Source organism: Triturus cristatus, chromosome 9 (assembly GCF_964204655.1).
Source record: "Triturus cristatus chromosome 9, aTriCri1.1, whole genome shotgun sequence".
Taxonomy (NCBI): Eukaryota; Metazoa; Chordata; class Amphibia; order Caudata; family Salamandridae; genus Triturus; species Triturus cristatus.
The window spans coordinates 589,833,257-589,846,939 of record NC_140592.1 but is presented as its reverse complement, the minus strand read 5'-3'; the positions used below and the strand labels follow the sequence as shown (position 1 = coordinate 589,846,939).

The window sequence follows — 13,683 nt, the reverse complement described above, 5'->3', positions numbered from 1 at the left end:
TGGGAACAGTCCAGCCTGAACTGCCAAGCCATGCCTTCCCTGGACCGGAAACAAGCTTCCTAGGACCGGTTTCTGGCATTTCAGCCCTCTTCAGCCAGGCTTGCCTGAATCCAGTGGCAAAGTGAGCAAGGGACTCACGTCTGAGCATACCCTGCCAACTTATGGCAAACAAAGCGGTACAAAAGGGGGTGGTGATGGACGGAGCATCAGAACCAATCAAACACTCACACCCAGTCAACAGATCTGGGTTTGATCCATCACCGTTCTTTAGCCCACTCTGCCACCCCAGTTCAGACATGGTCATATGTAAATCAGTCTGACCCTGTGCCTCATGGGAACAGTCCAGCCCGAACTGCCAAGCCATGCCTTCCCTGGACCGGAAACAAGCTTCCTAGGACCGGTTTCTGGCATTTCAGCCCTCTTCAGCCAGGCTTGCCTGAATCCAATGGCAAAGTGAGCAAGGGACTCACGTCTGAGCATACCCTGCCAACTTATGGCAAACAAAGCGGTACAAAAGGGGGTGGTGATGGACGGAGCATCAGAACCAATCAAACACTCACACCCAGTCAACAGATCTGGGTTTGATCCATCACCGTTCTTTAGCCCACTCTGCCACCCCAGTTCAGACATGGCCATATGCAAATCAGTCTGACCGTGTGCCTCATGGGAACAGTCCAGCCCGAACTGCCAAGCCATGCCTTCCCTGGACTGGAAACAAGCTTCCTAGGACCGGTTTCTGGCATTTCAGCCCTCTTCAGCCAGGCTTGCCTGAATCCAGTGGCAAAGTGAGCAAGGGACTCACGTTTGAGCATACCCTGCCAACTTATGGCGAACAAAGCGGTACAAAAGGGGGTGGTGATGGACGGAGCATCAGAACCAATCAAACACTCACACCCAGTCAACAGATCTGGGTTTGATCCATCACCCTTCTTTAGCCCACTCTGCCAGCCCAGCTCAGTCATGGCCATATGCAAATCAGTCTGACTCTGTGCCTCATGGGAACAGTCCAGCCCAAACTGCCAAGCCATGCCTTCCCTGGACCGGAAACAAGCTTCCTAGGACCAGTTTCTGGCATTTCAGCCGTCTTCAGCCAGGCTTGCTTGAATCCAGTGGCAAAGTGAGCAAGGGACTCAACGTCTGAGCATACCCTGCCAACTTATGGCGAACAAAGCGGCACAAAAGGGGGTGGTGATGGACGGAGCATCAGAACCAATCAAACACTCACACCCAGTCAACAGATCTGGGTTTGATCCATCACCGTTCTTTAGCCCACTCTGCCACCCCAGTTCAGTCATGGCCATATGCAAATCAGTCTGACCCTGTGCCTCATGGGAACAGTCCAGCCCAAACTACCAAGCCATGCCTTCCCTGGACCGGAAATAAGCTTCCTAGGACCGGTTTCTGGCATTTCAGCTGTCTTCAGCCAGGCTTGCTTGAATCCAGTGGCAAAGTGAGCAAGGGACTCAACGTCTGAGCATACCCTGCCAACTTCTGGCGAACAAAGCGGTACAAAAGGGGGTGGTGATGGACGGAGCATCAGAACCAATCAAACACTCACACCCAGTCAACAGATCTGGGTTTGATCCATCACCGATCTTTAACCCACTCTGCCACCCCAGTTCAGACATGGCCATATGCAAATCAGTCTGACCCTGTGCCTCATGGGAACAGTCCAGCCTGAACTGCCAAGCCATGCCTTCCCTGGACCGGAAACAAGCTTCCTAGGACCGGTTTCTGGCATTTCAGCCCTCTTCAGCCAGGCTTGCCTGAATCCAGTGGCAAAGTGAGCAAAGGACTCACGTCTGAGCATACCCTGCCAACTTATGGCAAACAAAGCGGTACAAAAGGGGGTGGTGATGGACGGAGCATCAGAACCAATCAAACACTCACACCCAGTCAACAGATCTGGGTTTGATCCATCACCGTTCTTTAGCCCACTCTGCCACCCCAGTTCAGACATGGTCATATGTAAATCAGTCTGACCCTGTGCCTCATTGGAACAGTCCAGCCCGAACTGCCAAGCCATGCCTTCCCTGGACCGGAAACAAGCTTCCTAGGACCGGTTTCTGGCATTTCAGCCCTCTTCAGCCAGGCTTGCCTGAATCCAGTGGCAAAGTGAGCAAGGGACTCACGTCTGAGCATACCCTGCCAACTTATGGCGAACAAAGCGGTACAAAAGGGGGTGGTGATGGACGGAGCATCAGAACCAATCAAACATTCACACCCAGTCAACAGATCTGGGTTTGATCCATCACCGTTCTTTAGCCCACTCTGCCACCCCAGTTCAGACATGGCCATATGCAAATCAGTCTGACCCTGTGCCTCATGGGAACAGTCCAGCCCGAACTGCCAAGCCATGCCTTCCCTGGACTGGAAACAAGCTTCCTAGGACCGGTTTCTGGCATTTCAGCCCTCTTCAGCCAGGCTTGCCTGAATCCAGTGGCAAAGTGAGCAAGGGACTCACGTCTGAGCATACCCTGCCAACTTATGGTGAACAAAGCGGTACAAAAGGGGGTGGTGATGGACGGAGCATCAGAACCAATCAAACACTCACACCCAGTCAACAGGTCTGGGTTTGATCCATCACCGTTCTTTAGCCCACTCTGCCACCCCAGTTCAGACATGGCCATATGCAAATCAGTCTGACCCTGTGCCTCATGGGAACAGTCCAGCCCGAACTGCCAAGCCATGTCTTCCCTGGACCGGAAAGAAGCTTCCTAGGACCCTTTAAAGTGACTAACAATTTAGGGGCCGATTACGATGTCAGTCGGATTGCAACCGACAGCCTATTGTTTGCGATCCAACTGGCATCTTTACATGCAGTCCGACCGCTGCATTATGATGCGGTGGGCGAAGGCATTGGATGGAAAGACCGTTCACGGCACTTTGGACGGGTTCCACGTTGGCACACACCATAATCCCCGAATGACAGCGGAGCCAGAATCAGCTCCGCCGTCAGGATTATAATGGCAGTTTCCGACAGCCATTTCATGTCGGCCTTTCCGACATGAAAAGGCTGGCAGAAAGTGCCTTTGGAGGCCCCTAGCAGGTCCTCCTTCCTCCCTGGCCCTCCGCAATAGGGCCTGGGGGGGCACCTATTGTGCTTCCCTCAAAGTCCCTGTACCATGTGGCAGGCACCACATGATGCTTGCCACACGGTGCAGGGAAGTTTGCAAACCTCCATTCTACAATGGAAGCTTGTGCTGCGGACCTATTCCGCCCGCTGCACAAGCTTCTATTGTAGAATGGATGTTTCAAACTGCCCTATGGGTGGTCACATCCAAATCAGGCGGTCGGAATTGCTGACCTAAGGTCGGGCGCTTCCAATTTGTCTGCCTGACATCGTAATAAGCCCATAGTATCTGTGGGTTGCAGGTCAAAGAGCTTTCAAGTCACTTCAAAACAAATGTGGGTGGTAGAAACTGATTTGGAGGGCGTACATACTCTACAGGCTGGAGGACAGAGTTGCGTTAGGAGCAATAGCTAAATTGCTTCAATTTCAAATAGCACAAATGTAATTGATTCTTAAGTTACAGAATAGGACTGATATATTTTTTAGGATTTAGATCTATTTGATTGATTTTATATAGAAAAACGATACACAACAACCCACCTACATCCATTGGCCGGTGGTGTTTCAGTAGAGGGTAGAAGGCATGCATTGTGTAACAGTAGGAAAGAATAGAAAGTGTGAAATAGAGATGATAGAGGAGGACAAGACTGGAAGGGGGAGGCATGAGGGTATGTGCCTGGTGTCAAAAACTCCCAAAATAGGAGCAGATGCTCTAGCGCTCTGCAGACATCAATGTGGAGGTTAAGCGCAGTATCCGTAGATACCAGGGGCAAGACAGCTCACGGAACTCATCAGACAGATACTATAGGCATGTTTGCCACATCTTGTCGAAGCGGGGAAGTTGATTTGTAGGAACTGCTGTCAGCTTTTCCATCTCCAGTATATCCCATAATTTGTGTAGCCAATCCAAGGGAGCAAGCACTGTTTCTGTACCCCCATCTTGCAAGGAGAATCTGTTTTGCCGCCCCAAGTGCTATTGTGAGCACTCTGCCTCTGTCAGACTGCAGCAGGTAGGTAAGGGGGTTGGGAAGACCCAGGAGTATATAGCTTGGGAATCTAGGTGTTAGAATTGGGAATCTCCAGTTGGCACAGGTATGCACTTGCGACAAGCAGGGACTCTCAATTCTAAGTCAGGATAAGGGGATCACCCTTTCAAATAACCCCTGCTCACCCTTTAGGTAGTGTGGCGCAAGCAGTCAAGACTATTCTCAGGGCGTCATAGGTTAAGCATTTGTGAACACATACAGTAATACAATGACACACCACAAATGGACACCAGTCAAGGTTATATCAAAAATAGGTTTCTTAATGTAAGGCTTAGCACAAGACCAGAATAACGAATAAAATGACCACAGTATTATTTTAAAGTTCAATGTTCTTGTAAAAAGGCTTAAAATACAAAAATAGGCTTCTTTTAGTCAATTGTGCTTCTTTTCAGGTTTTGTACGATTCGTACCTGTGTGTGCGACTCGTCCACATTAAAAACAAGGAAAGTAAGAGTCAAACAATCGGTGCGGACTCCGGGGTCCGTGACGTGCACGCAGCGGTGCGAACAGAACAAAGTACCTTAAGTTCGTGGAGTCCGCGACGGACAGTGCGGGACAAGTTGATGGGTCCAGGTCGTAGTTAGGCAGCGTATTCAGATGCTGGTCGGGTCGCGGCGTCGGGACGCGGCGTTGGTACGGGACCTTCAGGGATACGTGCGGATGGCCCGGATCAGCTTGCAGAGTCCGTGGCGTTCGGCGTTCGAGCCGTACCTTCGGTGCGGATAGGCGGCGACACTTCTCGGCGCCGTACAGCGTACGGGGAGGATCAGCGTACTGAGGCTTCTCGGATCTGAGTACGGCACGGTGCAGTATGTTAGCAGCGTACGGACCGTACCTGCGGGACGATGGAACTTGGGTCCGGCGTACAGGGTTCGGCAGCCAGTGTTGTACGTCTCGAATCGGCGGGGAAGGTTAGGTGCAATGCGGCCTGGAGGGATACAGCGCGTACTAACGCTTTTGGATCAGCGTAGACCCACGGTGCCGGGCGGCAAAGACACGGCTTTGCGGCGGATGGTGTACGAGGCGTACTCGGGCCAAATCCAGCGGGAAACAAGCACAGATCATCCAGGCAACTCAATTTTTGAAGGCAGATGAGTCCAATGGTCCTGGGACTCAGTTCAGGGGGCAAGCTCTTCTTCCAAGCCCTTGGAGAGAGTTGAAAAACAAAGTACAAAGTCTCTTTCAGTCTTTTCCTCTCCTTTCTCAGCAAGGCACCAACTGCAGGCCAATCCCCCAGGTCAGGGGAAGTTACTCCTCCTTCAGCTTCTTCCAGGTCCTTCTGGTCAGGCAGAGTTCCTTCGTGGTTCAATCAGGATCTGCTCTCTCTGGGGGAAATTTAGAATAAAGCGCTCTCCAGGCGCTATGTGGAGGACCAGCACAAAGTCATTGATAGGTCCAGGAACAGAAACAAAAGGTCCCCCAAAGTCCATCAGGCATCCAGGGGCTGGGCAGGGCCCAGGGAGGCAAGCCTTCCCCTGGGCCCCAGCAGCAGCACGCCCCTGGTTGTTTCAAGTTAAGCACAAGAACATTTTCATGGGGTCACAGCCCCTCTTTTATACACCAAATCCTTTGTTCTCAAAAGGTGCAGGGGAGGGGCGAACCAGATGCAACTGGTTCCTGAGCACATTGTTTTGCTCAGCCCCTCTCCCTATTCTCAGAGCAGGCCAGGGTCATTAGCCGCACCCCAGGGGGCGGAGCCAGCATTGTGTGGGGAAAGCCCAGCCCTATTCAAGTCCTAGGTGTACTCCTCCCACTCATCAACCTGCAGAGCTCTCCACCCACCACTGGGGCAGACCCACCCTGACTCCTGGAGCCAGGCACACCAGCCAATCACACGCCAGACAGTCACTGCACATTTATGCCAGTGTCTAGAAGTGGCGCTTCTATACTAGCTACAGTAACACCGCACACATCATTGCGCAGCATTCACTCTCACGAGTTTGCACATATCAAACTCGACCCTGCACTCCCCACGCATCAGGAACTAGCACAGTCACTCAGATCCCCCATGCATTCCTATGGGAGGGCAGGTCAGTCTCATTCAACCACACAGAGCGCACACGCTTTCCACTGGGACACAGTGTGAAAGCGCCTAGAGGCCTAAAACCACTAGTACAACACAGGAAAAAGGCTAGGTTACTGCAAAAAGTTCTAGGGGTGAACTTGCCAGAAGGGCCAAGTCCAACACAACCCCCTTCCAGCCAAAACGCAGGGCAGACCAATCACCACCGTGATGGTCTTCCCTGCTTGGGGCAATAGAACACAGACGCAGGCCCGCACTGCAGGGAAACCCTCAGGTTCTACACCATTCTGAATCAACATGGTTCCATCTTAAAAAAACAACCGAAAAAACTCAGGCCCAACTAGGCTACCCCACTGGTACTACCTAGTTGTCCAGTACCAGGCCCTAGGCCACCCAGATACCACTGGTCCTTGCCAAACCCAGAGTGGGAGGTAGTAACCCCTGGCATACAAGCCATTATCCACTCTCCCTCTCAGTGTAGTTCCCAACTACCACTGATCCTTCAACCTAGGGTCCGCACCCTCAGGCTGACCAGAGGTCACGGGCAAGAATGCCCCACCCTACCTCTACTTCTGGGGTTCCGCACCCTCCCAGGGAAGCACCCACCAGAACACAACTCTCCCACCAGTTCAGGACCTCTCTCCACCAACTGGTCTACCACCTGGGATCCACGGGGGTCAGAGGCGAGGACTCCCTCCCTCTGCACCCCCTTCCGCTGTAGAGCAGGGTCTCTTCACCCAAGATGAGCCTCCCCTGCCCTCAGGACTACAGCTGCCCTTACGTCCAGATCCGGAAACACCGACTACTGGCTCCCCAACCGAGGGACGTACCCTTTGGTCAGATGCCTGGCGAGCCAGGACTTAACGAGGGTGACACATAACTAATGGGTCGTGTGACAGTCTGCCAGGCGCTGATCTCACGACCTCCTGTCCATCTGACAATGCGTGCAGACCCCCAGGACAGAAGTGGCGACACCACGGTCACTCAGTGGCGACTCAGCCCTCCCGACTGGTCCCTGACCTACTGGTTCCCACTGGGGAATCCCTCCCCCTCTCACCCCTCCCTCTGGACTTCCGCATCCTCCCAACTGGAGCAGTACCGCCAGACACCAGGACTACTGGAGCTCTGCTTACAGACACTCCACGTCCTCTAGACACTGGGAGATCCTCCTCAAATGACCTATTGGTACAGCCTAGGCCCCCGACCTGATGTTCCCTAAAGAAACCATCCAGGCCCTGACACTGGGTTTCGGGCACCTGGGGACACGCAGTCCCACCCACTCCTTCTCCGCATAGACAGGACGTGAGCCCCTACACCGAGACCTAGCTGGGCTACTCTGAACCTCTTCCACCACGCTGGGCTGGAAGACACCTCAGCCACTCCTTTTGGAATCACTCCCCAATGCAAGCTCCCTATCCCAGAGAGCTCGCACCCAATCAACCAGCAAGTTCCTTATTTGAGAGAACTCACACCAAAGTATTCAGCAAGCTCCTTTTTTCAGAGGACTCACACCATTCATCCACACACACACACACCCCAGACTAGTAAGACAGTTTCTACCGCCCCTGATTTCTCAACCTGACCACCACGTGACACAGGTACCATTACTCTGGGAACTGGGAATGGGACGTTCACATTCATCCAGCGCATTACACATTCATCCCCACCCCTCCCAAGACTGGTAAGACAGTTTCTGCCGCACCTGATTTCTCAACCTGACTACCACGTGACACAGGTACCATTACCCCGGGAACTGGGAATGGGAATACATGCACTGGACACACATCTGCTGCCACCACTGGATCCCACCCTTACTGGTGAATCCAGAAACACATTTCCACAGAAATGACACGTAAAAACAAATTTAGAACAATAATCCCTTTCCAATTGAAGCTTTGCCATCTCCACTTCATGTGCTCTTGCAGCAATCCTGTCGGCCATCTCCTCTGGCGACAGGCCTCTGCCAGGCTCAGAAGCACCTTCTGGGGGTATCACCTCCAGCACATTCTCTGGGAACTTGGATTCGTACCAGGCCCTCAGTGCCTTGGTATACTGCTCCTTGTTTTTCAATCCAGTTTGGTTAATTCTGTACTTGGAGAGGTATCCTTTCAAGACTTCACTTGTGCACCTCAGCAGTGCCCTCTCCTCCCAATCTATGTCATCAACCCCAGAGAATATAGAGGACGCCCTGCCTCCATTGACTGAGCTAGGCATGGTTTCTTAAAGTGGAGATTCTTCAGCAAAAACAAAAATCAATACTGTGTGGCTGCGTTATCGGTCTGAACTCACTGCGTAGTGTTCACTCAATCACTGTACATGAATCACAAATGCAAATTCAAATCCTCACCGCTGACCACCAATGTTAGAATTGGGAATCTCTAGTTGGCACAGGTATGCACTTGCGACAAGCAGGGACTCTCAATTCTAAGTCAGGATAAGGGGATCACCCTTTCAAATAACCCCTGCTCACCCTTTAGGTAGTGTGGCGCAAGCAGTCAAGACTATTCTCAGGGCGTCATAGGTTAAGCATTTGTGAACACATACAGTAATACAATGACACACCACAAATGGACACCAGTCAAGGTTATATCAAAAATAGGTTTGTTTATGTAAGGCTTAGCACAAGACCAGAATAACGAATAAAATGACCACAGTATTATTTTAAAGTTCAATGTTCTTGTAAAAAGGCTTAAAATACAAAAATAGGCTTCTTTTAGTCAATTCTGCTTCTTTTCAGGTTTTGTACGGTTCGTACCTGTGTGTGCGACTCGTCCGCATTAAATACAAAGAAAGAACGAGTCAAACAATCGGTGCGGACTCCGGGGTCCGTGACGCGCACGCTGCGGTGCGAACAGAACAAAGTACCTTAAGTTCGTGGAGTCCGCGACGGACAGTGCGGGACAAGTTGATGGGTCCGGGTCGTAGTTCGGCAGCGTATTCAGATGCTGGTCGGGTCAAGGCGTCGGGACGCGGCGTTGGTACGGGACCGTCAGGGATACGTGCGGATGGCCCGGATCAGCTTGCAGAGTCCGTGGCGTTCGGCGTTCGAGCCGTACCTTCGGTGCGGATAGGCGGCGACACTTCTCGGCCCTGTACAGCGTACGGGGAGGATCAGCGTACTGCGGCTTCTCGGCTCTGAGTACGGCACGGTGCAGTACGTTAGCAGCGTACGGACCGTACCTGCGGGACGATGGAACTTGGGTCCGGCGCACAGTGTTCGGCAGCCAGTGTTGTACGTCTCGAATCGGCGGGGAAGGTTAGGTGCAATGCAGCCGGGAGGGATACGGCGCGTACTAACGCTTTTGGATCAGCGTAGATGCACGGTGCCGGGCGGCAAAGACACGGCTTCGCGGCGGATGGTGTATACACCAAATCCTTTGTTCTCAAAAGGTGCAGGGGAGGGGCGAACCAGATGCAACTGGTTCCTGAGCACTTTGTTTTGCTCAGCCCCTCTCCCTATTCACAGAGCAGGCCAGGGTCATCAGCCGCACCACAGGGGGCGGAGCCAGCATTGTGTGGGGAAAGCCCAGCCCTATTCAGGTCCTAGGTGTACTCCTCCCACTCATCAACCTGCAGAGCTCTCCACCCACCACTGGGACAGACCCACCCTGACTCCTGGAGCCAGGCACACCAGCCAATCACACGCCAGACAGTCACTGCACATGTATGCCAGTGTCTAGAAGTGGCGCTTCTATACTAGCTACAGTAACGCCGCACACATCATTGTGCAGCATTCACTCTCACGAGTTTGCACATATCAAACTCAACCCTGCACTCCCCACGCATCAGGAACTAGCACGGTCACTCAGTTCCCCCATGCATTCCTATGGGAGGGCAGGTCAGTCTCATTCAACCACACAGAGCGCACGCGCTTTCCACTGGGACACAGTGTGAAAGCGCCTAGAGGCCTAAAACCACTAGTACAACACAGGAAAAAGGCTAGGTTACTGCAAAAAGTTCTAGGGGTGAACTTGCCAGAAGGGCCAAGTCCAACACTAGGTATATCTGTTGCAAATATAATGTTTACCGCATCCAAGAACCCCGCCCAAAAAGACTCCAGTTTAGGGAATTGCCATAGGAGGTGTGTGAGTGTGCCCTGATGTCCACAATGACGCCAGAATTGCCCACCTCCCATTGGGTCCCAGGTGGCAATCCTGGCTGGGGTGAGGTACCAATAATGGGGGATCTTCAGGAGCATTTTGTTACTAGTGGTGTTAAGGGCGGAGGTTTGTGCCGGGTGTAAAATGTCACTCCACTCTATCTGTGAAGGGGCGCCTACATTCTCCCTCCTATCTAGCTAGCACAGGTGAGTCGAGGGGGCTCCGAGGTGTTACAAAAAAGGCATAAAGATCCAAGAGTAGTTTTTAATCTGTGGAACATGTGAGAAACTACTTCTCAAATGCTGTCAGCACCCTACAAGCATGTGGACTGATCTAAAGGTTGCGTCAACCAGAGAGCTACTGTCAATTATTGCCATCGTGGCGCTTCAGGGAGGCCATAATATGACTGCAGTGTAGGGAAGTCCTTAAGCCCATCGGTGTCAAACAGATCCCCCACTCGTTTGTAATTAGCCTCCTTAAATGCTGAGCCCATGGTGGCTGCGGGAAAATCCGGCTTACCTATGTGTTTGTGGGGAGATTGGTGTGAAAAGACCATGCCCCAGTTGCGCCTTGTCCCAATCTCCAATCGTGGATCTCACAACCGGGGAGATATAAACACTGGCTGGCCTGTCTGGTTGATATCTTTTTTAAGAAGTAGTAGAGAACTCTCTAACTGGACTTTGAGATTTGTGATCACAGGCAAGGGGAACAAAACTACCAGGGGCCATCAGACAAAAGGTAACTAGGCACACGTGGGAACCTAGTACCTCCTAACAGTGCATAACGATTATGGCCTTGGGCCGTACTGCACCCAGGCCTTCTGCACAAAGGCAGACCTCTCTGTGAGCAGCTCACTGACTTCTTAGAGTAGCAGTTAGTGACGTCAAAAGACTAGAGTTGCTGGTAAGAGGATCCTAGTTTGCTGAGTTGTGGCATCAAACATGTGTCCCACTGGGTCTCTGGGGAAGGATTGCTGAGACCACAGACTCCTCCAGACTCACATCAGTCCGTAATGACAGACAGCAAAATGACTCATGCCAACCAAGCAAAAGTTAATATTGAAAAATGTGCCCCTGGGAGTAGCACTGGTTCTGTACAAGGACTTGGAGCTCTGGACTCCTGTATAAATCTCTTTGCAATTCTAGATATTTTCTGAAGCTGCAGCAAGATTAAGCAGTCTTGCAAAATCACAGAGCAAGAAAGTGCCAAAGTGTCAAAATCACAGAGCAAGAAAGTGTCAAACCTCAGTTCTATCCTCACAGGCTGCAAATGCCTCCAAGCAGACAGAAACATGGTTGACAGCAACAAAGCTATAAGAATTGCACTATTGATGCCCACCTGTTTCTTAGAATACCAACCAGTGATATAGGACTGCCAGAGATAGTGGTAAATGTAGTTTCTTTGGCTGATCCACTGGGCTCCAGCCCTACACAGTGAATAAGCAGCAGATCACATACTCCTCCGGGCAGGCAGTAGACATCTCAAGGCAGGTAGTAGTATGGTCTATAGCAACAAAACAGGCAACAATGATTAACAAACTATAACAAGTCTACTGCCTCTTGGAATAATGACTGGCGATGTAGGAGGGTCATGACAACTGATAAACATGTTCCTGGATCTCCAACAGCAAAGGACCAACTCACAGAATCATAGCTCAAGAAATTGGCAGCGAAAAACAAACATATCTTGTTACATGTAGTACAGAAACTATATTTACAGACTTATATTCATACATCTTGAGCATAGCTTAGATCTTGCATACCTCATAGTGACTGAAATGTTTAAAGTTGTCGTCATTCATCTGGGCCATCACAGAGTGTTTTCCATACCTGGGAACAAAAAAATATTCTATGTGCATTTATTTATTGCTTTTGTATCATTGTAGCATAATCAAACAGTAGTTCCAAAATTCTAATGGTGGAATTTGGATGGGAAGGAGGAAAAAACATCAGCTAGATTGAATTAAGTCCAGTGCGATAGCTTGGTGAGAGAGGTGTGCCTTTAAGAGTTTGAAGTCTTTACTGTACTCTGCCTCTTATGGGAAAAGTATGGACAGTAATCCCCAATTGGTAGAGCCTTGGGAGTGCATAAACCTACCCTTACATTACTTATATCTTGGTAGAAGAGGCAACTAGGAGCCCAGGGAAAGTGAGCTTCAGTGTCTAGTTGGGTGGTAAAGGAGCACCAATTTCCTTGGGTGCTCTGGTGTAGGAGCATGTGAAATAAACAAAACATTCTGAAGTCTGGTGTAAAACCCTGTGGAGTAAGCAAAACTTTCTGAAGGCGACTTCTAGCTTGAGCAGCATCCAATAGTGAGACAGCTTGACACCAATGTAGATGATATGTGATCATACAGATGAGGTGTAAGTCAAGGTTTTTGCACTTTTTGTTGCGTGCGTAATATTTATGGGGCAACCCTATGTAAACTACGATTACCTATGCCACAAAGATTCACTGTAAGTATAAGAGCGACTCTATGTCTGCAGCAGATCAAGTTTGCTTTAAATGCATCGAAGGTGAGGAAAAAAAGCTCTTGGTTGCACTGCGTCCGGGATGTGGATCAAACAAAACTTCTGATGCAATTCAGAAATCAAGGGCTTTGGATGACTTCAGAAAGTCAGTGTCAGTTAAACGGTAGTACCAAAGCATTTTCAGTTCCTGAGCACATGATCGCTGGTTTCGCTTCACCGAGGCAAACCCCATCTTGGATAACATGTTAATGACCACATGGACGGCAATCTTTGATAAATTTGCGAGTACGCAAACCCTATGGGGGCAAGCTGTGAATCTGCATGTCGACAGTACACATGAGGGATTCTAAATTGTGATTGCTGAAAATACGGGGCCAAGTAGGCTTTAAATAAGACCCAGTATAACTAGGACCCACACTGAAGGCTACACTACCTGCCATCTATCTCAGAGAGGAGGTGCCCTAGTTCCACTTGTTCCTCATAATTTGATGGCCTAAGTCACTGCAGAGCTATCCGCTCAAGTTTACAGGATGTGTATAAGCAGTAGGTGAGGTGTTATGAGTTAGGCTGTCACTCAAGCAAGGCGTAGTCATGGCATGAATCCATGTTGGTAAGCAACTCTCCCCTGATGTTCAACAAGGTGGCTTTGAAACTTCTGCCTGATTTGACAATAAGCCGGAAATTACTAAGAAGTTTTATCTATTTTGAGGTTGACAGTTTCAAAGGAGCCACCTTTTCAACAATCTTAGTAATTGATGGTAGGCTTAAGATTCATCAGTGGTTTGCCAGCATCTCTGGGTGATATGTGGTTTTTTACAGTGATGATGCCAGATTAAGCTTTGAGGGTCTGCCATGATGTTAAGGATCTGATGATACATTTTTGGAATGATCAACGTGATGCGATGCCTAACTAGTGGAGTTTAATGGTTATTGCTTTGAATTAGTCCCATGAAGAAGCGGAGGGTTTAAC

The 13,683-nt window shown here is 50.3% G+C and overlaps 1 protein-coding gene across 1 annotated transcript in view; it reads right to left on the bottom strand.

Annotated features, from left to right (window-relative positions):
- LOC146798370 (uncharacterized) overlaps window positions 1-11,712 on the bottom strand; it is a 34,810-nt gene extending 23,098 nt beyond the window's left edge. The window contains exon 1 of the mRNA XM_085627955.1: window positions 11,601-11,712. The gene's annotated coding sequence lies outside the window, so the exon portion shown is untranslated. The remainder of the gene's footprint in view (window positions 1-11,600) is intronic.
- Between the last annotated feature and the right edge of the window lie 1,971 nt (window positions 11,713-13,683).